This window comes from Balearica regulorum, chromosome 5 (assembly GCF_011004875.1).
Source record: "Balearica regulorum gibbericeps isolate bBalReg1 chromosome 5, bBalReg1.pri, whole genome shotgun sequence".
NCBI classification, from domain to species: domain Eukaryota; kingdom Metazoa; phylum Chordata; class Aves; order Gruiformes; family Gruidae; genus Balearica; species Balearica regulorum.
In genome coordinates, this window is record NC_046188.1 from 1,884,182 (window position 1) to 1,909,722 (window position 25,541).

At 42.8% G+C, this 25,541-nt stretch overlaps 1 long non-coding RNA gene across 1 annotated transcript; it reads right to left on the reverse strand.

Moving 5' to 3' along the window:
* Positions 1-1,163: 1,163 nt before the first annotated feature.
* LOC142601883 (uncharacterized) lies at positions 1,164-12,436 on the reverse strand. Its single transcript, XR_012835464.1, has 3 exons — positions 12,369-12,436; positions 1,914-6,686; positions 1,164-1,289 (listed from the first exon to the last, which is right to left on the reverse strand). It is a non-coding gene; the product is annotated as an uncharacterized LOC142601883 (long non-coding RNA).
* Between the last annotated feature and the right edge of the window lie 13,105 nt (positions 12,437-25,541).

Sequence of the window (25,541 nt, forward strand, 5' to 3'; positions counted from 1 at the left end):
TCATGGCAAATATAAGTCAATAGTTTGGCTATAATAAATGTTGTGGTGTTTACGTATCACTCGTCAGCAGCGCAGTTCACGTGTGCTGTGAGGGTATCTCTACGAGCATCTTAACTCAGGGATGTGAAAGGTGGTTGTGACTCATTACGGATCCAGGTGTGGACACAGGCTTCCGTAGGGCTCTGTACAAATGGAATTACTGCTAATTACTGCACAACCCACCCTTTAAGGGGGAACACCTCATTTCCAAAAACTAGGTTTGGAAGTCAAGCAGAACAACGGGATGAGCTGCCTTTTACACTCTGCCTAAGCCATGGACCATGCTTCCCTTCCTAAGCGTTTCCAAAGCAACAGTAAATAGTACCCCTGTTGAGACAACAGTATATTGCACTCCTGCTGAGAGGAATTTGCATTTCATTTGCAGATTATTATACCCGAGGCTTAGTCTAAACTGCTTTCAAATTTCCTTTGCTCCTATTGGGTATTCATGTCTGTGCCTAGATAGAATTTAGAAACTTGAAATTATTCTCACATCACGTACGAGACCATATGTTTCACCATAAGAAGTTTGAAATAAGAAATGCCCATCATTTTGCACAGATAGGTAATGTAAAATGGACAGATTAATAAATCCAGGAAGAGCCACATTCTCTTTCATCTACATGGATATACTTTCTGTGGAGAAAACGAAGTTACAGAAAGTACCTGGCCATTAAATTTAAAAGTTAGGCTGAATTTGTTTTGGAAAAAAAAAATAAAAAAATCACAGAAACACACAGGATCACGGAATTGCTGAGACTGGACACATCTCTGGAGATTGTCTCATCCACGGGGCAGTGAGAGGAGGTTGTCCAGCGTTCTGTCCAACCAGGTTTGGATTGCCTCCAGGTATGGAGAGGACAGAGCATCCCCATCCAAATCTTTGTCCCTGCTCTGGTTTAAAACAGGTCTTCACCACCCCTTTTGGTGGCCTGCAAGATACACTACAGGACAACCTACATTGCTCAAACTCAAATCTAAGCGCAGAGCAGAGCTAATGTTCTGAAATATTACATTGTGTGTGTACATATATATCTGTGCATATATATGTATGTATTCAGTACTTATGTACACACTGTGTACAGCTCCCTATGTCCCTCCTAAGTTCCTGTTGCCCATCTCACTTGTCCGTAGCCCGTGGGCTGCCCGCTGTGTCCTCTGCACTGCGAGGGCTGCACGGAGGGAAGCCTCACTTTCCCAGCTTTGAGAAGACCTACTGCATGGTGGTACTGAAGAAAATGTTAGAAGTTCTGCAACAAATAGATAGGGAATATAATAAGAAAAACACATTTTTCTATACCTCTCTGAAAACTGTTGACATTTCCTAAGGAAGGTGGGTTTATATCCCTTCCCAAAATAATCATGGACCATATAAACGCATCAAATCATTGAAAGACTATTGAACATCTTACAAATGAAATATAGAGATCTAAATAAATTTTGAGGAGCATTATTCTAACGTCCTTCAAAAGTGTGTCAAATACTACTGTCTTACTGCCTGTTACATTACCTAGCCATTAAACATGTATTAGCTTTTGAAGGAAAAGCAGAGATTAATGACCTGAACCAAAATGATGAATTCACTGTGCAAGATGAGGTAGACTTCCGAAACAAGCCAGCAAACAGAGGGAAGAAATATTAAAACTAGATAAATAATAGAACAAGAAGGTCAAAGAAAGAGAAATTAATAGGCTGTTATTTTAAATTATATGAATTCCATTCCATACACTTTAAAAAAATATTAACCAGCTAGATATATATTTATATCTTCTCTGTGCTGACTGTACAATGAAATCTCTCGCTTTCACAGTGTTACATCCTAGTGGAGAAGATCTACATTGCAGCAGAAACTGAAGCTGTGTTTTAGATGGGACCTGAGAATGGATCCTGTCATTTGCTGAGGCTGTGCTGCTTCAGACGATGCTCCTGGGGCAGCAGGGCTGGGAGACCGAGGGATCCTCCCGTCCTTCTGTCCAGCACGAGTCCTGCTGCCGCCACAGTGGGAAATGCAGTGAAGCAGTTCCGAACAACCACACTTTGCTTTCAGTGTTTAATCATCTTCTTTGTATGCCGTGCATGAATTACAATCGCTGAAATTGAAATTTGCTACATAAAGGATATTAATGTGGTTAATAAGACAAGCAATCGCCCACCAGTGGCCCTAGACATATCCAATAAGTTTCTAATGATTTTTTTTATTGTTGCAATTTGCTACTATAAACGCACTAGGCCAATTTATGTCTGTTTCATCTTTAACAGGAGGATTTCTGATGTGAGCAGTTTTAAATATTGGCACTTTTTCCTAACATTTGGGTATGCAATTTTCTCAAGTAGCCCTGACCGTTTGCAGGGTCACTTTGCTCCAGTATTAACTCTGCTCAGAGGAACCTTGTGGGGTTATGGTAAGGAGTATGAGCTGACTGGGCTGCGAGACCATAAGGTGCATAAAGCTGAAGCAATTACTGGAGCTTCACGGCCAGCAGTGACACATGCAGATGACACAGCAGTGCGGGTAACCACCACGGCTGTCCCATTGCGCAGAGAAAGGTACTTCTCATTGCAGGTGTGAGACCTTTTGCGTCTCCGAAAAGGCAGGAGCTGTTCCAGCTGTGGAGGACGTACGTTCATGGCAAAGCAAGAATGATTTCTGTGCTCCTCCACTAGCGGTTCACATGGATGTATAACACTTCACCACCGGTTTTATTTCTTCAGCTCAAGCGCAAGGTTTGCAGCAGAGAAAGGAAAGCCGTGAGTTTATTCCCTACCAGCAATCCTCACTGGGAACTGCAGTGAGGACGAGTAAACATCAGGAGAACAAAAATAAATGGGGATAAACAAGCCATTTGCCCATGCTGCGATGGAGACAGAAACAAAGAGAACCGTAATAGCAGGAGATAGGAGGGGTTACAGAAACAGGCACTGCCGCAGAAGGCTGATGTTGTCCTCCGGATTTGAAAAGGTATCCCAGTATAAAGCTGCCTTAGGGGCAGAACAGCGGGAGTCCACGTGGAGAGCAAAGCTAACAGCAATCCGTGTGCTCCTGAAAAGCAAACTGATTGTTAGGGAGGAGAGAGCCAGTGCTCAGCATGAATGCTGGTGGAGACTGAACCTGCTGTACAAAGATACAGAGTAGAAAATGCCATCGTGAAACTAAAGGAAAAGTACATCCTCATGGTAAGGAGTGCTACGCACATGAGTAATGCTAATTCAGTGAACTGCAACAGCATGCCTGGTGCTGCCTTTGGGGTACGTAAAATATATATTGGTTTGGTAAATTCAGTCAGGCTGTGACATTCCAGTCTTCCAGGCAGCAATTAGACATGCCGGTCATGGTGAGGTGCAATTCTTCATTCCTTGAGAGGAATGCATTTCATGGCGTGCTGAGTGCCATCTAAAACCTTCACCCATCCTGCTATTAACCACCCTCCTCCTCAGGTTGTCCAGTGATGGTGCTAAGGCGGGAGATGATGGATGCCATTTGGGCAAGGAGCGTCCCAGGGCATCCTGTCCCCAGGCATGGCTGAGCCCCTCGCGGTGCCCAGGAGCTCCTGGCAGATTGCTGCCTGCTAGCAGTATTAGGCGTGCTACGCTGAGGAACGAAAGAGATCTGAACATCAAATGCAGCAAAGCAGAATACAGTACAAAGTGGCAAGGTTGCAAACATGAGATACATCAAGATTTTTCAGTTTGGATCCAAAAAAAAAAAAAACCAAAAAAACGCATGACTGCAATACCAGTGCTCTTCCTTTGTAAGTGAAAAAGTATTTTAGTGCTTACTGGCAATTATGACATTTTCTACTCGCTGTGCATCACTCTGTGTACAGATGCTGAATGCTTTTAGAGGACAGTTACTGTAAAATAGCATTAAAATGTTTAGCAATCTCCTAGGCCTTGAGCTACTGACAATAACAATTCAAGCTCAGACATGACACGATGCAAACAAAAGGTATCTATCACAGAGAAGTCCTTCAGAGAGCCTGTAACGAGCTCTCTGACTTCCGCTAGCCAGAGCTCTGCAGGGAAAAGGTATTAGTGATTGAATTTATACCACAAGAAAAATGCCACTTGTATTAATTTCACAGAGCTGCAATGGTAGATCACAAATTATTAGAGCCCACACTTAATAAATCATTAAGAACAGTATCGTATCTGCTAGATCAGAAGAGAATACTATTGCAATTGAAAAGGAATTTCTCTGCATGGCTTCTACCAGGACATAGATCTGCTGTGCTGGGTTGCACAGTAGGGAACAAAAGCACCTGCTGACAGAAAAGAGAGTGATTTCTTTCAAAATAATTGAGATACTTGACAAAGACATTACCTAGGAGCTGAGGTCCAAGGATACAAAATGCTACAGCTCATCACACAACTTCACACAGTATTGTTATTAGCAGTGGGAGAAAAAACACACTCAGTAAATCATGAGACATTGTCTAAGGGTCCAGATCTAAACTGAGGTAAGGAAGAGCAATGGTAAGAGAAAGGCATCCCCTGTTGAGTATTCAGATCTGTGCATCAGATTTGAATGCTTTGTGCATCAGATTGAAAGTCTTGCAGTTTCTTGCAGTAAATAAAATTCTTATCACCAGGTATGAGTCTCTCTTTCACTCACAGATGCTGATGTTTATTTTCTACTTTCTCTCCTAGTCCCTTCACCCTACACCAATCCACTCTTCCACAATCTTCCTCATATCCTCTTTAATCCCCTAATTATTCTCTACTTTCTCCTCTCATTGCCCTCCAGTAGTCTGTTTGCATGACAGAAGTATATATTAGTCTGTTGCATCTTAAAAAAATCCTCAGTGACTCTGCTGATCTCATCCACACCAAGCCCAGAAAACAGCTTTGTCCTTTGTAACCTCACAGCTGTCTTTAAAAGTACACAGTGATAACTTTTTTGCTGTTGTATCCTCACTTGTCTCTCCTCTCAGTGGCCCTCTCTCCCTCACCTCTCCCCGCTATCTGTGTAGGTACCGTAGGACTGGATCCTGTAGGACTCTGTTTCCTTCCTCTCCACCTTAACCATGGTGACTTCAACTTCAAGGGTAAGTTTAACTACTTCCAACAACTCTTCAGTTCCCGGTCTGTGTGTCCCTGTCCCAAATAAAACAGTGAGTATCTCAGATTTTTCTTCTTAGCTGTTGAGCCATCAGTTCAACGTAATTGAAAAGCTTTCCACATTTCCAGCATCTCTTTGGTCCTACCCAGGACAACAGTACAGTTACTAGTGTTGCTAAGAATCAAAGCAATTAGTCATAACATATTATTAGGGAATTTTTATGGTACTCCTCGAGGTGAATTAAACACAAATTTGTGCTTAAATATAACAGAAAAACATAATGAACATGTGTTGGGCAGAGTCCTACTGCAACGAGCGGTTGCACACAGAGTCTGCAAAGATGCGTCACAAGCAGATTCCTTATATCCACTTGCAGCAGCACCCATCCCGAGAGCAGGGGCACCCCCAGCCCAGCCCTGGGTCCATCCCCCAGCCCAGCTCTGCTGCCCAAAGGTGGCCCCTGAGCTTGGGCCCCTGAGCGCTCCCGGTCCGGGATGGCTACAGGACAGTGCTGAGGCTGTTTCTGCTCACCCAGGGAAACTTCACTCCTTTGCAAGGAATCCTTCTGTCTCTGGCATCCCTGCTTCCAGCCAGTTTAACCCCTTCTGGCAGCTGGGCCTCCTTGCCCTCCGTGCCAGATCATTCCTCAGTCACAAATTACCATGGCTGAGCACTTAGAATGAGAATTTCCCCTTCAGTACCCAGGGCAAAAAGGACTTAGGAATGAAATAGAAATCTGTTAGCACCTTCTGTGGCTCTAACATATACCCATCCTGCTCTTCTATCCCCCAGGAGGAAAGAATTACACCATAGGGAACTCCACCTGGCTGAGAACCAAAAGCATATTAGAAGGTGGAAGAGTAGTACAGGAGTACCTTGGCCATTATAAAATAAACTGTAAATATATGGAACGCACATTATATTAGAATCCTGGCAGGTTATAAAGAGCTACTGAACTCTGGGAAGATATGTGTTCTGTGGGAGACAAAAACCTATGCAGCCATGATGATAAAAACTGGGAAATGTAATCTTTATCTTTAATGGTAGACCAGGAACATGGGAAGTAAATCTAGAAATAATTTCATGGAGGAGGCAGTGTGTCACAGAGAGAGAGATGAGAAATCTGTATTACATATTTTTTCATAAACAAGTCTGCCCCATGACTCTCTCATCTTTCATCACTTTTATCTTTGTTGACAAGTCTGGCCTTTGGGGAAAGTCGTCATCTTCTCCCTCTCCGTCTCCCTCTCCTTCATCTTCTCTTCTATTTTCATTATACACCAAAGGAACAACAATTTTCTTACCCCCTTTTTTTTTTTTTTTTTTGTGGTATTAAAAGGAACGGGAAAAAAGAAAAAAAAAGACTTACCTGTAGCTGCTGAATCAAATCACCTAATTTCCTGTAAATACTTTGTTTAAATCTTGACATATTACCTTTGCTGAGTATGACACATGGCTGGCTTCTCCTCCAATACCTGCATGCCAGTGCTGCCAATTATTCGTATGACTTTGCTGCTCATCATAGTAGAGACAGAAAAATGAACAACGTTAGGCCTTTGACTGCCTGCCTTTTTCAGAAAACTTGATTCTGGAAAAAGAAAAAAAAAAAAAAAAAGAGATAAGAAGACTAGAGGGGAACAGAGATTTAGTCAAGTGAGAGCTCTGAAAAGCAACCTCTAAGAACCCTGTGCTCATTCTACCTGTCTTCCCCAATCCTTTTCACTGCTGAAATCTTGGAGAAGGTGGCTTAGCTTGCAAATATGCCAATCAAAACCAGTTGCTGATCCATTTTGAGTCTTCTTGGCAACTGGCATTTTGTCTGCTGTCCTCTCACGGGCTCCCTGCCATCTCCCCAGCCTGGAGATGTCTTTTGGTCAGGAAACAATAACGCACCTTGTAAGAGCTGGAGGACGATCTCCTGGTTTAATTCACTGACCATTTATAATAGGATGCAAGTGCCCTCCCTCAGCATTTACACTATTTGAAGGAAAACCTGTAGACTGCAGTTAGAGAAGTGCAGAATAAGAGCACTACATTTGCAAGAGCAGGACAAATACTACGAGCTCCAGAAAAAGACACATCTGACAACGAAGGGAATGCATCTCTTCACAGTGGTGCGTAAAGCTTACTAAGGAGATACCTGTCAGCGTGGGCATTGTATGCTTTTAAAATCCTTCCCTGGGCAGGTTTTTCGTAAGTGTAAACTCACAGCATAGCTCCCTCTCTGCAGGAAGTGTCTGGGTCAAAATCCCTCCAATTTCTTGGCACTAAAATTTCTTCTTTACTAACTTTTCTCTTTAGCTGGAGGTTAGGGACAGGGTGGATGTTTTCAGCACAGCAGATGACATCAAACAGCCTGACAAGAACTTAAGAATGGGAGATGTGGACACCGTAGAAATGAATAATGACTGAGCATAGCTTGCTAAAAGGAAATAGAAAAAATCTGAGAATCCACTGTCTAAGCTGCAGCACTGAGCAATTTTTTTCCCCCATGGTTAATTTTTTGGCCCCAGTAAATCCAATCAGATAGTGATCTATGACAAGCTTTTATTTTGTGTCATTTCCTCTTCAATAATAATATTCAACAATTCATTTTCTTGTTGAGAAAGCAAGTCAACATTGCAAATCCCTCCAACTTTCACACAGCAGCTCTTTCGGGACATTGCACAGTCTAACTGACTTTGTACTTTCCCTGATACTGAGGCTAAACCTTCATTGCCTTGGGGATCTGTTCTCTTCTTCCTTGGTGTCTGCATCTCCCAGATAGCTGCAGATATGATGTTACCTCTGCCACTATGAAGATAATCCACCCTGTTCCTTAATCATTTTTAGTCTCTTGTTCTGTCAATACCCCACCTATCAATATTGCTCTAAATTGCTTGTAATCATACTCTAGCCATGGCTATTCCTATTCCTCTGTAGTCTGCCATGACAAATCCAAGGCATCTTACACAGAAACATATCTCAGGATAATGGACACAGGAGAAAGGGACTCTACAGGAACATCAGCAATAGGTCAGATGAAGGTCTGCTCTGATTATACCCTTTGTTCCATGTGGGAGATAAGGACATAGAATTCTTTCAACTTTGAAAGAAGAAAATACTTAATCTAACCAAAAAACCATTTATAGTTGTTGGCTACTGTGATTTAAAGTATTTTAAAACAAGTATTGAAGAATTATTCCACTGAAATTTAATTAATTTTCAGAGGAAAAAAAAGAGAGGGACAGTGATCAATTTCTCAATATTTACATGTTTCTGGTTGTGTCTCTTAGTACTCAAACAAACATACAGGTGAATCTCTTACAGAAGAAGGTTTTAAACCCAGTGCTGAACTTTGTTTTCTACAGATAACCTCAGATCTGTCCCTGGTTCCCTTCCCAGTGGTGGAAGATACACCTTCGTGCACTTTGATGGCATAAAAAGACTTTTAGATTCCAGCTCCTTTCTGAGATTCAAGAAGGACGTTATGTGACATACTTGTTGATAGTGTTTCAATAATAAAATTGTCTCTACCAAACTATTGATTTCTTTATGAATTCAGCCAGCAATGTAATGTGTTTTATGCCATACCCAAATACCATTTTGAACTGTCACTGCTTATTCTAAGAACTTGATTCTTTCATACCTCATTATTCTTTTGTATGAAGAGGCATTCTCCTCCTTCCTTCAGTGTCATGAATTTAGGGTGGATGGCTGTTTAATTTTTTTGTAGCACACCTAGATTCAGAAACCATTAAAAAGTGCTACCCAGGGCAAATCTGGGCAGAAAACCTGATCAGCCAAAGACCGACAGTGCTCATCCTTCCCTCCTGCTCCCGACAGCTCAGCGGGGTTGAGTGGCTGCAGAGGCTGCAATAAGGACTCCTCAAGTTCTAGGTTTTATGGAAATTTCGTCTGAAGTATAGCACTTTAAATTAGTGGAGAATTCAGCTCTCCGACAGACTGAGTATTGCTATATTCCTCAAGTGTACAAGTTTTACTGCTAATCTGCAAATGATCTGCTTTCATTCCTCCATATGCCTCTCTGCTTCTGTGAATATCATCATTCAATCACCCTTGTTTCAGAATCTCCTTTGGCTATTTTTGTATTTAATGGGGCACATCTCAATCCGGAGAAGTTACTGTGCTCTCAGAAGGCCTGGAGATGTTGGCGCAGCTGAGATAAGTCTGTAAAACTGCATAAAGCCATGCCAGAGGATGAGGGACGCACCAACACATCCAAGGGCTGCAGCCAGGACCCCAGGCCAGCGCTCGCCCCGGCACGCCTATCAGACCCAACAGTACCAGCATGGACCGTATTTGATCCCTTTGTTAGAGATATGGGGGGTCCTGGGGGTGTGTTTTAGCACCACGTTTTCAACTCCCATTTAGGATACGAAGAAAGCTTTTAGTTCTTGAATTGCCAAACAATGATGGAAAATATGATTTCTAAAGGCTTAGAAATCAGAGAAGAAAAAGGAAAACAGATGTATTTTAGTGAGGGTGAAGTAATGGAAAGATTTCATCATTTGAATGCAGGGATCATGAATGCAAATTAAGGACAATTGCTGAATAAGAGTTGATAGTAGCATATTTATCTGGTATGTCAGCAACAATAAATATCTTTTTTTTTTTTTCTCTGCTCTAACAAGCACTCTGGTGTGTCAGACCGGCTTCTGGAGGGCCTTCCTATGTAAGTTGATGCCTCTAGTGCTGTGAGAAGCTTGGCTATCACAGACCTAGTCTGATCCACTCACCACCTAGTGCAACCATACGGAGATGTCAGATGGAGCTGGAAAATAGAGTCGTCCCTCAGCCTGGGCACATGAGAGCAAATCAGCCAAAGTGCCATGCTGCTCTGCCTCCCTGTCTCCATACAGACAGAGATAGGCTCTCTGCTCATGAGACTGCCCAACTGTGTGTTGGACATAATCCTTTTGATGCTGATGAAACCAGCTGCAGATGTAGAAAATGCAATGCCCTATGCTGGAACTATTGCATATAGGATGCAGTTCCTGAACTAGTCCATTATACCAGGACCATCTACCTGAAAGCTACTGCCCTTCCTTTGGAGGCTGGCACCAGCACTGTTTTGTGTAAGGTTGGAACATAAGAGTCTACAGAATAAAAAATAAAAGAAAAAAAAGCACCAGGATAAGGAAATAGAAAATTGAATATTTGGATAGGACAGTTCGGTGCAAGTGAGGGGATCTAGTTGATTCAGAAGTCTCAAGAACTTTTCTAGCTGAATATCCCCCATTATAACAGATAACTTTCCTTGAGATGAGCATCTAGTAAAGACAACAGGAAAAGAATGTGTAACTTCCACTCTTTAAGAAGAATAGGAAGGAGAAAGGGCACAGCAACTGCTCTGGGGGGTTTGTTGGACATCCTGAAGGAATGCATGATGAACCGGATGATTTCTGCAGCAGTTTATCTCCTCCAAGCTGTTATTTTGAAGACTTCTTTTCGCTCATGTCAAGATCTTGACCTCAAAAGAGCAGACTGATAAAGATGTGGATGTAGCAATTGTACCGAGGCTCCAGTCTTCACAGTATGTGCTTGACGATTCACATGGAAGAGTACTCTCCAGGAAACAGAGATATCACCAGGCTTTGGCAGACCCGCAGTACGGCTGATCGAAAAAGACGGAAACTAATTTTGGAAGAAATCAACAATTTTTGGCACAGCAGGTTGTTGCCTTGCTGATCAGTGCAGGCACACGGTGGCAATCCTCCAATGTCCATTCTTCAGGCTAATGCCGTGACAGAATCTTAAAGAGTGCCTAAATCCCCATCCACCTTGCAGAAATACATCTTGCCAAAATAAAACATTCCTCCAGTCTCTGTGCCAGTCACCTGCAAAGCTCTTTTCATGGCGATAAAGCAGAGGAAGCAGATACTCATGGCTCATCCATGAAATGCAGCCTTCATGTAATCAGCAGTTTGCATGCAGCACTCTCGTGGTAATAAATGGCACAGGTTTCTTCTCACCTCGGGGTTCTGTGCTAGGAACAGAACAGTTCTGTGCTAGGAGCTGAGGGATCTATATTCCCAGAAACAAGGCTGTATAACCTCATGAAGTTCAACAAGGCCAAGTGCAAGGTCCTGCACATGGGTTTGGGGCAATCCCCACTAACAATACAGAGTAGGAGATGGATGGATTGAGAGCAGCCCTGTGGAGAAGGACTTGGCGACATTGGTAGATGAAAACTTGGATATGACTTGGCAATGTGCGCTCGCAGCCCAGAAAGCCAAGTGTATCCTGGGCTGCATACAAAGAAGAGTGGTCAGCAAGCCAAGGCAGGTGATTTTCCCCCTCTACTCTGCTCTCATGAGACCTTTCACACTGCATCCAGCTCTGGGGTCCCCAGTACAGGAAAGACATGGACCTGTGGGAGCAGGTCCAAAAGAGGGTCATAAAAATAACCAGAGTGCTGGAGCACCTCTCCTATGAAGACAGGCTGAGATAGTTGGGGTTGTTCAGCCTGGAGAAGAGAAGGGAGACCTTATTGTCATCTTTCAATATATACGGGCTTATAAGATGGAGAAAGACTTTACCAAGACCTGTAGGACAAGGGTCAATGGTTTTGAACTGAAAGGCAGTAGATTTGGATTGGATATAAGGAAGACGATGGTGGTGAGACCCTGGAACAGGTTGCCCGAAGAAGTTGTGGACGTCCCATCATTGGAAGTGTTCAAAGTCAGGTTGGCCTGGGCTTTGAGCAACCTGATCAAATGAAAGATGTATCTGCCCATGGCTTGGAACTAGATGATCTTTAAGGTCCCTTCCAACCCAAACCATTCTGTGATTCTATAATAAAAGCCAAAATAGCATTTGACAGCAAATTCTTATATGAATTTTTCCCGGCCATTTCAGGTCTGTCACCCCAGATCATACATAAAGCTATTAGTTCATTTATTCTTTGAATCATTACTACCAACAGTGCTAACTAACATAAAAAAGAGTAATGGATTCCTTGAGGGAAAATTTATATGCAGGGTCAACTATTTTTTTCTTTTTTAAAAGAGGCGTGCAATTATCACTACTTTTATTTAATGATGCCTTCTTTGAATATGTGTCATATTTCTTGGAATAAAAGGCTACAAATTTGAGCATTCACTTGAAATAGAATTATTGATTCATCCAGCATCAAATCTACTGTCTCATAATTACAGACAATGAAAAGCTCCTCTCTCTCCTAACAGTGGCAAGCTGTTAATGCCAATCAAAAATACTGAAGAGCATTATGAAAATGGAACAATCTAAGATGAATGTTGAGACTTACTGTTCAACCCAATCTTATGAGATGCCGAATGTCATCAGGGCACATGGCAAAACGTCAGTGTTATTTTCTTGTAATCTGTAAAGGAAAATAGCACAATTGGTGTTTTGTAACTAAGATTAGTGTGTATTTTGAGTGTAATTACAGCATGGACTATGTATCTTGAGCTAGTATTAGAGCTATGGCCAAGAGAACATTTCTTGTAAAATAGTTTTGACAGAGAGTGACCTATGGTAGGGCTTTTTTAAGCAAAAAAAATTCGTTTTAAATGTGCTGTTTTGCACTGAAACACAAGTAACAGCTTTTTTTAGTTTTAATTTGAAAATACTGAATTTTTCTTTCTTGTCCTCTAGGAAGTTTTTATGAAGATCTAGGAGAGGACACACTTCTACTTCTTTCTGAAGAGTTAGTGACAGTATGCAACAGTCATCGTGGACTCTTCACTCTTATTAACTTACTTCTCAGGAGCGCTATCCAATATAAATAACTATGACTCAAAACACCTACATAAGCGATGCAAAACCTTCATGAGGTTTAGGTTTGCAAGAGCTGTGTTTTTCTCGCAATACTAAAAGGAAAGTTATTAAAGCCAAGATATTAAAAGCCACGTAGTGTGGCACCTAGGGAATTGCCGTGCTTTTCGGATGTGTTGGACCTGTGTGCCCTCTCTGCCTTCTGGTCCGTGGAAAGAACAGAAACTTGGTATCTCTGAAAATAGCCTGTACAGTTTTAAGAGGTTAAGCTTTGCATTTCAACCACAAAATATTGGCATACCATGCAAAAAGACACAAGGTCTCAAAGAAAACAGTTTCGCTTGAGCAACTGCTTATTACAGACACCCAAATCTCTTATTCTGGATTTGTATTATTGAACTCCAGCCATGGCTGGTGTTGCGCTGTAGATGTTATTCACGTGCTGTGTATAAGTCAGCTTCAGCTCACGTGCTCACGGTTCACAGAGACAAGCCAGAGTGTATACCTCTGGCACTGGGGCACCGAGGCACAACTGCTTCAGCAGCCAGGATGGCGAGGGATCTCCAGCTGAGCCTGGGGCACAGCCCAGGTCTCCAGAGCACAAAGCCCTTGCATAAAGCAGCAGAATATTTCTTTTCATTCGTTAACTCTCTGTACGCACCTGCTTTTCAACACACAGGCACAACAGTGAATCCAGCACCGCTTGGTTCCCCGGCTACATATTCCTCAAAAGAAAGGTCATATCTGGAGAACAAGGTGATAGTAGTGTGTAGGGAAGGAATAGCCATTTATAGGTGCTTCTGTGAATTTAATATGTTTAAGATTCAGGAATCTGTCATTCAAGAAAAAAGGAGAGATTCATCTGAACAGCAATGACCCTGGAAGGAAGAGCTGGAGGATAGCATGACCTGCCTGCCTTCTGCTGAGATCTTAAGGCTGTCTGTTAACTCACATCACTCCTCTGCCATGGCACAGCAGCTGGCACGGGATGGCCATTAGAAGCCACACAACCTTGTTAGGCTCCCAGTAAAAACTGGAGCACAACCTCCCCACTTCCAGACAGGGTCTTCCACCCCTTGGGTCAGTACTGTGAGTGATGACTGCAATGGGAACCCATGATCACCATAGAGGGGGTCAGAATCCTTCCATTTTCTTGGTGGCCTGAAGGTTGCTGTTACCTGCTTTATTTAATAGGTCAGACTGGGCTGGTTTACTCCAATTCTCCCCTTTGGGTCCTGCAATGAGTTGTAAATACAGCATTTGAAAGCAGTCTTTTGTAAAACTATGTAGTGCCACGTCTTAACAACAATAAAACAACCTAAACACATGACACTTGGTTTTATAACAGCCTGTGTGCTTTGCTATCTTCCCTAAAAGCTTAAGCAGCTCTAACTCGTACCCAGCCATACATCTTTTATTTGAAATATCAGTCCTTCCATTGCCTTCCAGAGCTCTCTGTTTCAACCCAGCAATGGGTACCCAGCAGCTCGGTCTATTTTCCAAGGTGGACTTCAGCATTTGGATAGGAGGCTCCAACCAATTCCTGGAGCTGAATTCAATATGAATTCACAGCAAACTCCAAAATAACCACCATCTTTCATAGAACTATTTTGAACAGTTCCTTTTTTTTTTGTTCTTCATGTGATGGATTACTTGTTTCCTGCCTTCCCCCATAAAATCATCTCACATTGACTTTAAAGTAAGCTGCCCAAGTCCATGGAAGTGTACTGCATCATTTGATCCTACAAAAGGTGAGTTCCTGGGTTTTGGGGTCAGTTAACCATACATTTCCCTGTCCCATGCAATTCTCTCTGTTATATCTTGCTTTGCTGCAGCAGCGGTGTCCAGCAACTAAACCTTTTGCGCACAGTGAAATTTTTGTTATTGCGGGTATTGCTGAATTATGTGATGCTCTGGGATAATTTTGCTGTTGCCAGCTTTCTCTAAAGTCCAGTGCTTCTTGGTATGCTCTGTCACATTACAATGGGCATGTTTTATGATAAGTACAATATGGGTTATTTCTAATATACAGCTATTCATTTGTTTTCCATTAGTTGGGAAGAAACGAGGCAAACCTACTTACCTGCTGGTCCCCAGGCAGAGTCTAGAAGGAGAAAGACAGATTTTAAATTATGTGGGCTGATATAAATGCTAACTTTTAAGCACAAGAGGTTGAAAGTATGAAATTAAATGAAGGAAAGAGAAATAACAGCCAATCTGAAAGATTTTAGCAGGGAAATATTTTCACCTCTACTCCTGCAGAAAGAGTTTGTCCCCAGCCTCCAAAACAAAATGAAGTGTAGAAGAAAGGAAATTGCTGCAAGAAGGAGTGAGTGCATTGTGGATGGGATTTTCAGAACAGCACTAAATGCTCATTCTCACTCTCCTGGCATACAAATTAAAATTCCTCTACCCATTGTTAGCTGTAAGCGACTTACCTCTTATGCCTCTCCCTCCAAAGAGACCTCAGACACATTCACTCTGCTCTGTTCAGAGCTGATGTACACCCATGGGGCACCTGGACTGGGGCTGAGAGAGGGACCTCTCCCATGTCCTGCTCCTGCAGTGCATCACCAAACCTCTTGCACCGCTACCTAAGAGTCTAGCTTGGCCCAACCAGCACTACAAGGCTCATAATTACTCAAGTCACCCTAGAAGCAATTTTGTCTCCACTGTCTGACCACCAGTCAAGCCAGAAAAAAAAATATGGAAAAACCACCTAATGGAAAGCAACAGGGTCTACCTGTCTGGCAGGGATACCTCCTGTCAGCTCAGCTGATCCATGAGGAATGGCATTGCCTGATCAACGCCGTTAGAACAGAGCACAAGAAGGAATACTTCTGTGAATGCCAGAAACTGTTGAAGTCGGGCTTGATGTAATGAATAAGACCTTGAATACACTCTCTGATGCCTAATATTGGGTGAAATAAGGAAAGCGACCCTGGCTCAGTTATTGGAGCAATACTGATCAGCCAGTAGGCTACAGATTTCCATAACAGAGTATAAACCTGTCCAATACATGTACATCACTGCCACAGTTGTTTGAAGTTGACTAAAAATTTGAAAATGTATTAAGGAGACAAAAAGGAGTTTGGAGGCTGCTGTCAGAGCTGGATTACTTCTTTAGGAAACCAGATTAAAGTGCATTAATTAAATTGGAGAAAGTGAAGTCACACAACAGCTGCCAGACCTCTGTTCCAAAACAAACCATATTTGCTCAAGAATAGTCTGAGTTTCAGTGCCTTTTTAAGCTGTAAATATTATGCACTCACAGAAACGTATTTCAAGCAACCCAGACGTACAGCTCCAGGTATATAGTATTACACCTGCACAAATTACCTGCGCTGGTTACACGGATTTCACAGGAATTCAGGATAAGAGCAAGCAAACAGCCCTGTTTTTGGTGAGGAAGAAAGGTTGCCCTTCAGCAATCGAGTTCGCAGTACAGGGGTACAAAACGTTGCATGGGGACCTGGGGTGGGGGGCAGACGTCAGTGAAGGACAGGCGGGAGCAGCAGCGACAGCTTTGCTTTGGGACATGGGTGCCAGCAGCAGTGGCACTGCGTGGCACTCGGGGAAGGACGGGACCTCCAGCCGTTATCTGGGTCCCACCATCAAGCCAGAGCCAGGGCCTTTGGGGTACGTGCACCAGTGGTTTATTGCTCCCTTGAATATAGACGGTGCTATGGACACGGCTTTTTTTCTCTTCTTCCTCTCTTGCCTTCTGTCTTCCCTTTTAGGCTCTGAATTCCTTGGACCAGGAATATTTTATCAGAACAGCATTTTGCAGCTGGCATTGTAGAGCCTCCATGGCTGCAGAAGTGCAAATAATAATAATAATAATAATAATAATAATAATAATAATAATGATGATAATAATAATAATAATAATAGCAACAACAACAAAATAACAACAAAGCTGATGCTCTCACCACTGGACTCCTGCTAGGGGATGCTGCTTTAGCAACTAAAAAAACACCCTGAAAACCAAGTCAGCAAAGTGCGAAAGCAGAACCTTTGCTCATCCAACTTGTGTCAGATTGTTAGCCAGGTCATGAGAGACTACAACAGTAATTTATTAAATAGGGTATAAATTAGATCTATCAAATAAGTACTGCACAAATATTTGTAAAGACCATGTTTTGGAATGCTTGAGGTAATTAACTAAACATCGGAGCAAATTCACACACACCCCCCCCCCCCCCCCCGCCCCATCTTTTTTAGTTTGGAAAGAAAATGGGAGGAATAAATTATGCACTTACTGCAGGCCCCTATTGCCGCCTGTGTGTTTGCTAATAGCTTTTCTTTTCCCTCTGAATATGTATTATTTATGTATGTTAAAGAACAGCACACAGCACAAAAGAACTTGGCCCTCAGCCTGCTCTCTTAAAGCAGGAAAAAGCAAGGTCATGCTGCAGATTATCTGTTTCACAGTGAATGGCTTTATATGCTAATTCTGTGGGCTGGTAGTGCAGATTGAAATGTCTTAGCATTCCTCACACACACGGCAAGGTGGAGTGTGATGATTTTATGTTGCATTTTATTTTAAGATTTCATAATGGGGGGGGGGGGGGAATGTACTTCGTTCCCTATTTTCCCCCAACAGCTGCTACCAGAGATTTGTGGAAACTTCACGATCAAATTAATACTGAAAACATTTATTTGTTTTCTGTTTTTTTCTGTTTTTATTTCATTGGGGTGGGGCTTGGTTTTTTAATTGAAGAAGATTTTTTCTATTTCAAGCCTAGTTGCAATTTTGCAGCAGCAATAAATAAAAAACAAGTTACTCTGGCTCTATTCCACAGCGTTCATCATTCTGTTCACAGGGTACATCTCATCTGAAAGCAGTACCTTGAGCAGCAAACCAAACACTAGACTGACAGCGCTGCCAACAGACTCACACTTCCGTGGCTTGATGGACCTCTGCCATGGTGGAGACACACAAACAATCTGAAACTTCTGGTTCAAAGGCGCAAGGTGCCGATGAGCGTGAATGTCTGCGCTTACCTTGTCTGCCAGGGGAGGAACGCGTGTGGCCATTACCAAAGCAATGCTCACCAGGGAAGAGCTTTGCTGCTTTGGCTTTCCCTGGAGGCAGGAGTGCTTTGCAGCGCAGGTTTCACCATCGCTGGATGAGCATCCAGCATCCAAAGAGCGTGTGGAGGGGTGCAGAACATGGTGGTGGACAGAGCTCCCCTGGGCCACCCTTGGCAAATGATGAGGCAGGCAAACACCTGGCACAAAGGGAACGCGGGTGCAAACCACGCAGGTGTGGGCAAATGCACTAAACAGAACACATTTGGGCCCAAAACTGACCATGTTATGGAGGAAGATGACCATCATCTGGATTAAAGAGCAATCTGGTGATCATAAAAAGTCTTTGGAAATGAAGAAGATAGAGAAGAGGTAGCAAAGGAACACGGACATTTGTAACAGTGGGAAGAGACCTTGGGGTGGAAAGAGACCTTGGGGTGGAAAGATGTAAAAGCTGGTTTGATGCTACCAGAAGCAGCCCAGATGCCGCCATGACCTCTTGAAGGCCACACAGCCAGCCTTCCTGTCAGACACCACATTCGGGAGTGAGTTATTGTACACACACATCCTCTGTGGGTTTTCTTTTGTGTGTGTAATTAAAATTTTCTGGGATTAAAGACATGTTCAGAAATTTATAGGCATTTATCACCATTTTGTGAGTGTCTAGCATCATGGCTTACCTGTTGTATCACTGGTATTGATCCCAAATGTGCAGCTCACTGATTGCCAGTTAATTAAGCGCTGTTAATAAATCAATAAAACACTTCAGCCCTGATTTGGTTTAAACTATGTGAGCCAAGCAGTTTTTTCCCTGCAGCAGATGGGTAGTGGTGGTAATTCCCCTGCAGGGGACCAGCCATTTCTAGTGAGCGCAGAAAGGGATGACACTCGGGCTGCCCATGGTTGTTTGTGTGCACCCATCTGAAAAACAATTCAGCCAAAGACTACAGCTGTGATGGACAGGCAGAGCAGGGGACTCCCAGTTTGCCCATTTTTTCCCACTGCATGAGCAAAGCCAGCAAAAGAGATGAAGCTTCCTACAAATGACACCTTGGATGGGACCTCCTAGGATGAGGAGCACTGTGTAATGGGAATAGTCCAGACATATATTTTTAAAAAAAAAAATCAAAATGCTAAGCCTCATGTGCTCCTTTCTTTCACTTTGCTGATGTAATTTAATTATGCTTAAATGCATATTTCAGCGAAACAGTTACACAAACAACATGTTCACTTCTGTCTTTCTGATGTGGCCGTGAGACATTGCCTGCGCCATACACTTCCTTGAGCGGGAAGGCACCGATATAGCACACACTGCTAGCAGAGGCGGGTCCCTGGGAGCTCAGGGTCCCTCTGGACCCCAACAGCAGGAACCCAAATGTCACCCTTCCCCATAAGGTTTCTCAACACCTCCCTTCACCTTTCTGCATCCCAGGTCTAAACGAGGACAGACTCCAGGGTGACAAGGGAGCCACAAGCTGAGCAGCACCTGGAAATCCCCGTCATCCCACGCCTGTCCCCAGGCTGCAGGGCAGCCCAGCACGGAGCCAGTGCCACGCCGTGAAGCAGAGACTTCCCCAGCAATAAACACTAGAAAAGCCCAGTGGGACCCAGAGGACAGCGCTAAGTCAGAGCTCTTCCTGACTCACCTCAATCAGCTAACACATCTCAGGATGCCTTCTAAGCCCTGAATTTACAAGCTTGGGCCCTTGGGGAAACAAGGATGAGGTCTGCAAATGGACCAAAAGTTTCTTCTGGGAGGGAAGGGCAGGAGGAAAAAAATAAAATCCCAAAACTGGTAGGAAGGAGAAGTTACCATAGCAACTAGCACCACTTTTGCTAGAGAAAGTGAGGAAAAAAAATCAAAGATAAGAAAGTAGTAAGCAAACCAGATAAAGGAATATAAAAAAAATAGAAATTGTTTATGAATTATATATAAGCCCTCTAAGAACTCTTATAAATCAATTCAAAGGAAAATAGTTATGTTGAATGAATTTAAAGAAAAGGAAAAGATACTATTTGCATTCTAAGACTTCAGTATAAATTATGGATTTTTTGTTTGGCATTGCTGCTTTGTTTGGGAAACAACTCAGTGAGGCAAGTGAATTAATGAAAGTTCAAATATTTAAATATAACTCAGACTCTGTCATGAAGCCATCTCGCTGCTTACAATGACACAGGATGAACGACCACCAGTTTGGGAGAGTAGGCAGTACCCCGTAAAGATGTGGGGAGGCTGAATTAACCTGAAAACTAACTTTCTCAAAGAGGAAAATAGTTTCCTGCATTATACATAGTCATCCTAAAAAATTAATTGTCAGAAGACATGCAGTGGAAAAAAGGACTAGCTATGGTTAGGAAGAATAAGAAGATTTCAAGTTACGAGAGTGAAGATACAAAATCTGAGCAGAGCCTTCACTACAGAGTTTTGCAAGGATTGTGAAATCCTCCTGCCTGGTGCGTAAAGCAGATTGAAATACATGGTGATCGGAGGAAACAAAGCTGACAGCTGCTGCATACCCAACGCATCCTGCCGTGCACCTTCCCAGAGCAGCGGGTGCTGCCAGCGCAGGGAGAGCACACAGGACAGCGGGGGCTGCAGGGCTGGCTCACGTCTGCCGTGCCTGTGTTCACGTGGACCTGGGTTTTCCCAGCGATGCGGAGATGTTTTCTTCTTGCCTTCCCTTCAGGACCAAATCCTGGTGGAGGGCAGCCAGTGGGTCACTTCCATGAATTTTTCCTGACTTCCAAAACACATCCCTGAGGTTTCACTTGCATCTTCCATTCGTGTACCCAAGCAGCCAAAGGACATGTTGTTGCTCCCTCCCAATGTGCTAACTGATGCCATTAATCATAGACCTGTGCAATCATATTGGCATGCTGTTTGCATTACTTCGCGGCTCCCTGCTCCGAGGACGTCCTTGATGCAAGACCTCTGGTTTGCATTCTGCTCCACCGAAGTGCATTAAAGTCTTTCTCTGTAACAAGCGTCCCACTCAGATACATAAATCTTGAGCTCCTAAAAGCAGCTTCACAGTGAAGGTGGTTTATTTATTAATGCACACATTTATATAAAGTGTCAGCTGCTGCAACAGCTTACTGTTTTAAATAAATATACCAGTCAAACAGTGCCAGCCAGGGGAAGGGGTCAAACCCCGGTGTGTTAGCATGCACGCTGCAAAGGCTTCTACACCTGCTCATGGAGACCTGCTGGCCTTTGAAGAGGAGCTCCTCATTCCCTGGTGGAGACAGGCTCAGCAGCATCAAGCGACATCTGCTCTTCATGATCTTACCCACAAAGATCCCCCCTTTTCACTTCAGCTCCCTGGGCTTGGGTGCAAGCAAACACCCACGACGGCAGGTTGGGCAGACACAGGTTTCTCCAATGTGTCCTCTTTGATCAGCAGTGGTGAAGAGAGCAAGGATTAACTTCCTCACAGTTGTGTTTGCTAGGAAACTCATGCATGGAGAGATGTCGGCAGACCTACAGGCATGCACATGAACTGGAGAGCTGCTTCACTAAGTGTATACGAGGATTTGGGTCTTAATGGGCACAAGGGCTTGATCCAGTTGGGTCACCAAGCCTGAGTACACAGTAGTGAAGGGAGATCCTTTCTTGACCATTGTAGATCCCACCTGTGCACCCTCCTGCAACTTGAGACATGGCCTACCTTAAAAATACTGCTTCGGGAACCCAAAACTGACATCACTGGGCGTGAGATGCCCGAGTGCTCTGTAACATGTATTCCTACATGCCAGTCTCTTTCATAAAAGAAGACTTTTGTAATAGAGCATATTGTATTGTTTTACATTACACTGCATTGGAATATGTTGCAGCTTCATAATAAATATACACACTACATACCATATCGCTATCAATTATATCATTAATATTTTATATTGCATTGCACATAAAATCTACTAGAAAAATATAGTAGAACATAGCAGTGGTCACATAAGGGTGGAAATATTTTATAAATACCAAGAGTAAGCAGAGGCAGAATATGAAACAGTAACAGGAATAAACAGAGTTTGGGACAGTCTCTATTTGTTTTTCCCTAAATATGTACAGTTTTTAGGCTGTATTTGGTGTTTCTTCAAATTTCAGACTATGAAAAATGAACAAGTTTGTGCCCATCGTGCCCCACTGCTGTCACACAGCTCTTCTGGGAGCTGACCAAACTGGGGTGTTTTTTTGAATGAACAAAATACTTTTCGCCTCCATGAAACTGCTTGGGATATTCTTAAAAGTTGATTAATCATTTTCTTTTGGTTCCTTTAATGAAGGAAAGCCTCCAGAAAAAAAAAAGTGTCAAATGGCATCTTCCAACTTTATATTTTTTTTCCATTAAAAAAACCAAACAAACCCACATTTTTTTAAAATTTAAAAAAAAAAAAAATCAATATGCTGTGTTCTATGAAATCATGCTTCAACTGAGTAATCTTTTAAAAAGCATTTTTTTTTCCATCAAAAATTAGGTCAGTTGCAATCAGATCAGTTTGATAACCATCAGAAGTTAACTGATCTCTGTTTTACAGGGGGGTTTCTGTATGTTGGAGAGAAGATGAGGAAGATGAGCACTGCTACCTCGACCAAGCAGGTAAAGAATTGCCACTGTACCTATGAGTCTCCCGAACCCACATTTTTTTTTTTTTTTTTTTTTTTTAACTGTCTAGGAGCTTTTGGAAAAAAGAAAGTGCTGCAGTGTGTGAGCCCCAGCCCAGACACCTCATCTGGGGGGGAAGGGGGGGGGGGGCAGGCAGAAATAAAAAAAAGCTAAAGATAACATTTTACTATTTTGGGAACGTGACCCAGATTGCAGAGGTTGATGCACCACCCTGCTGGAACTAGTGGAGGAGGGCAGCGGTGGGGGAGGTATTCTTCTGTGTTCATTTAGGTCCTTTTTACTTTCCATTGGCTTCTCAACGCATCACTAAATCTGTCATTTGGTACATTGGAAAATGCGTTAAAAGCTGTTCTGGGTACGGCTGTGTGAGTAAAGCCAGCACCAGCAAAGGCGACCAGGAAATAATGTTGAACGTATACTTTGGAGCGTGCATTGTATGAAATGCAGTAAATCATTTCAGGTGACCCAAACCCGCAGACTGCCTGCCAGGCAGCACCTGCGTCGCTGCTGATACACACCAGAGCACGGTACAGAGTCCCCATCATTTCCACAGAGCTGGTTTTGCTACTGAAGCAGTTCAGAAGCAGCAGAAGCTGAAATCAATACCTGGAGCTCTTTTAATTAATAGTTTTCTGCTGTCTCAAGTCAATTATCAGAACATTTTAAAGGAATGCAGCGGGACATTATGATATTGGAAGTTCTTTCAATTCTGCTAATCTGTTTCAATTATAACTCTGAATAGTTTTTATAGGGATGACAAGAGTTGATGTTTGCCACCCTCACATTGCCTGTGAGACAAAACTCGATCCCCAAATTCTAGTTTATGGATTCGGATGATGAATATATTTCTGTCTCTTAGGCAGGCATGTCAAAATAGTAGGGAGAAGGTATCAGTTTGCACCAATAATCAGAAGAAAAGTGAAATTATTTTCTTGCTAAAATGAAAAACTGAAAAATTTCATTGTGTTTCATCCGAAGCATTGCAAAAAGGGACATGAGAGAACTTTTTCCCCAGATATATTTAATGCAAGTAAGTGAAAGCAAGGGCTGGTGTAATGCTGCTCTGGGTTCTGATACTGTGCAAGAGACACGGCTCATAGGACACTTGCACAAAGCAAGGGCTCAGCACCCCTACTTTCCAAGGAAACACTGCTGGAAATGCTCATAACCATCGCTGGTCTGACAGAGAACGTGCTATCGGCATCTCCATTCAATGCTCTTCCACTGTTGTACAGGGCAGGTATCCCCCAGACCCGACAGAGAAACAGCATCTTTATCTCTGATCACTTTTCAGACCAGTTTTCTTGGATTAGACAGTGATTTTTTTTATTTTTTTTTTAAGGATGTAAAAGAAGAAAAACAGCAAAACAAAGCAGCATCTCCATCACTTGCACGAAGAGTGAGATTTCAAGGAAACTGTAAAACCCACATTGTTTACTTGCCTACTAAGGATTCAAGTCTATTGAAGAATGTTCAGCTAATTAAATTGCTTAATTGGCTGAAAGTTCTGATATGGAAATAAGGAAAATAATTTTCCATTCCCAAGACAGAGTATCTAACAGAGCAGCTCCTAGAGCACTGAGGAGAAAGTCTTTGAGAGGCGTAGATTACCTCATCGGTCTTGGGGTGCTCCCTATGAAGACTTATTACATCAATTTAAATGTCCATTTCTCAAACTATTTACTTGATCCAAATACAGGCAGGGGAGGATGGGCAGCATTTTCACCTCTGGAAAGTGCCTTTCTCGGTGGAGATTTAAATTGTCACCTTAACCAATCCATGTGGTCATTGCATAGATTGGCCAAATATTTCCATGGTATCAAGTCTATGCTGCCCATTTTAGGTAATTCCGAAACAACAAAATTATTAGCCACAAAAAATGTCACCATCTTTACCTGTACACATGCAGACTCATTTAAACACCTTAATTTCAGGCCCATTTCTATCAACCTATCGAGTCAAAAGGAGGGTGCATAATGCATAAAGAAAGTAACAAAGACAAAATAAGGTATGAACAGCCTTTTGTACAAGCAATAATTGAATAGCCTCAACTCAGCCCAGAAGAAAGCACATGACAGAAATCTAGAAATTCATGAATGGCCTGAAGAAACTGCTCAGGGAATAATTGCTCCTGTCACTTCCAATAAAAGAACAAAGCGGCATCAGATGGGAGATGAAGTCACAGCAGGCACGAGGAGGTCTCCTTCATGCACTGCGTAGATAATCTATGAAATCCCTTTCTGTAGGTTCTTGTGGATGCTAATATTAACATGGGGTCAAAGAGCAATTGGATAAATGCACAAAAGAAGAAAAAGTATTGAGAGCTATAGTATAGAGAGACATCTGACTTGAAGTGTCTTAGCTGCAGGTCTCTAGGGAGCACTCCAAGGCAATAGGAGCACACGTGTGTGTTCATTTCTTTCTTTGTTATTTCCTATTGACACTGCTGAGGACGGCGTGTTAGGCCTGATATATCTTTATTGCCGCCTTGTAAAGCGGTTGGTGTATTTTTAGGTTTGGGGATCTGCTGCTGAGAAAGTGGTTTTCGTTCCACAAAACCTATTAAGTGATGGAAAATTGTATTTCCCCTTTGCTAATCATTTTGTGTGTTCTGCAGTCCAAACAGAGCTCTTGCCTCTGAAGGTCTGCGTGTCCCAGCGCCGTTCCCACAGGACACAGCAGCTGCTTTAACGCTGCCTGCCCAGAGGGTGAGACCAGAGAGACAACACTTCAAGCAGGTCAAAACATAACTATCGCTTCTGCATAGTGATGTCAGGGCTATATTGACAGTGTTATGGGACAAAACACCACAACTGCACCAACAGAAGCCACCACGGACATTAGTTCCAAAACCTTCTCTCTGGGGTGAGAGCAAAGGTGCATTCCCCAAAGTGCTCCTATAACATCTCCTCTGAAGGCACATTGGCAATGGGAGAAAGTGACTTTCCTTTTTGACTGGCTGTGGCAAACCCACAGGAGAGTTTTATTTTCCATAGGCTACACCTTACACTTCTCACAGAAAATTTTTATAGTTGCCTTGACCC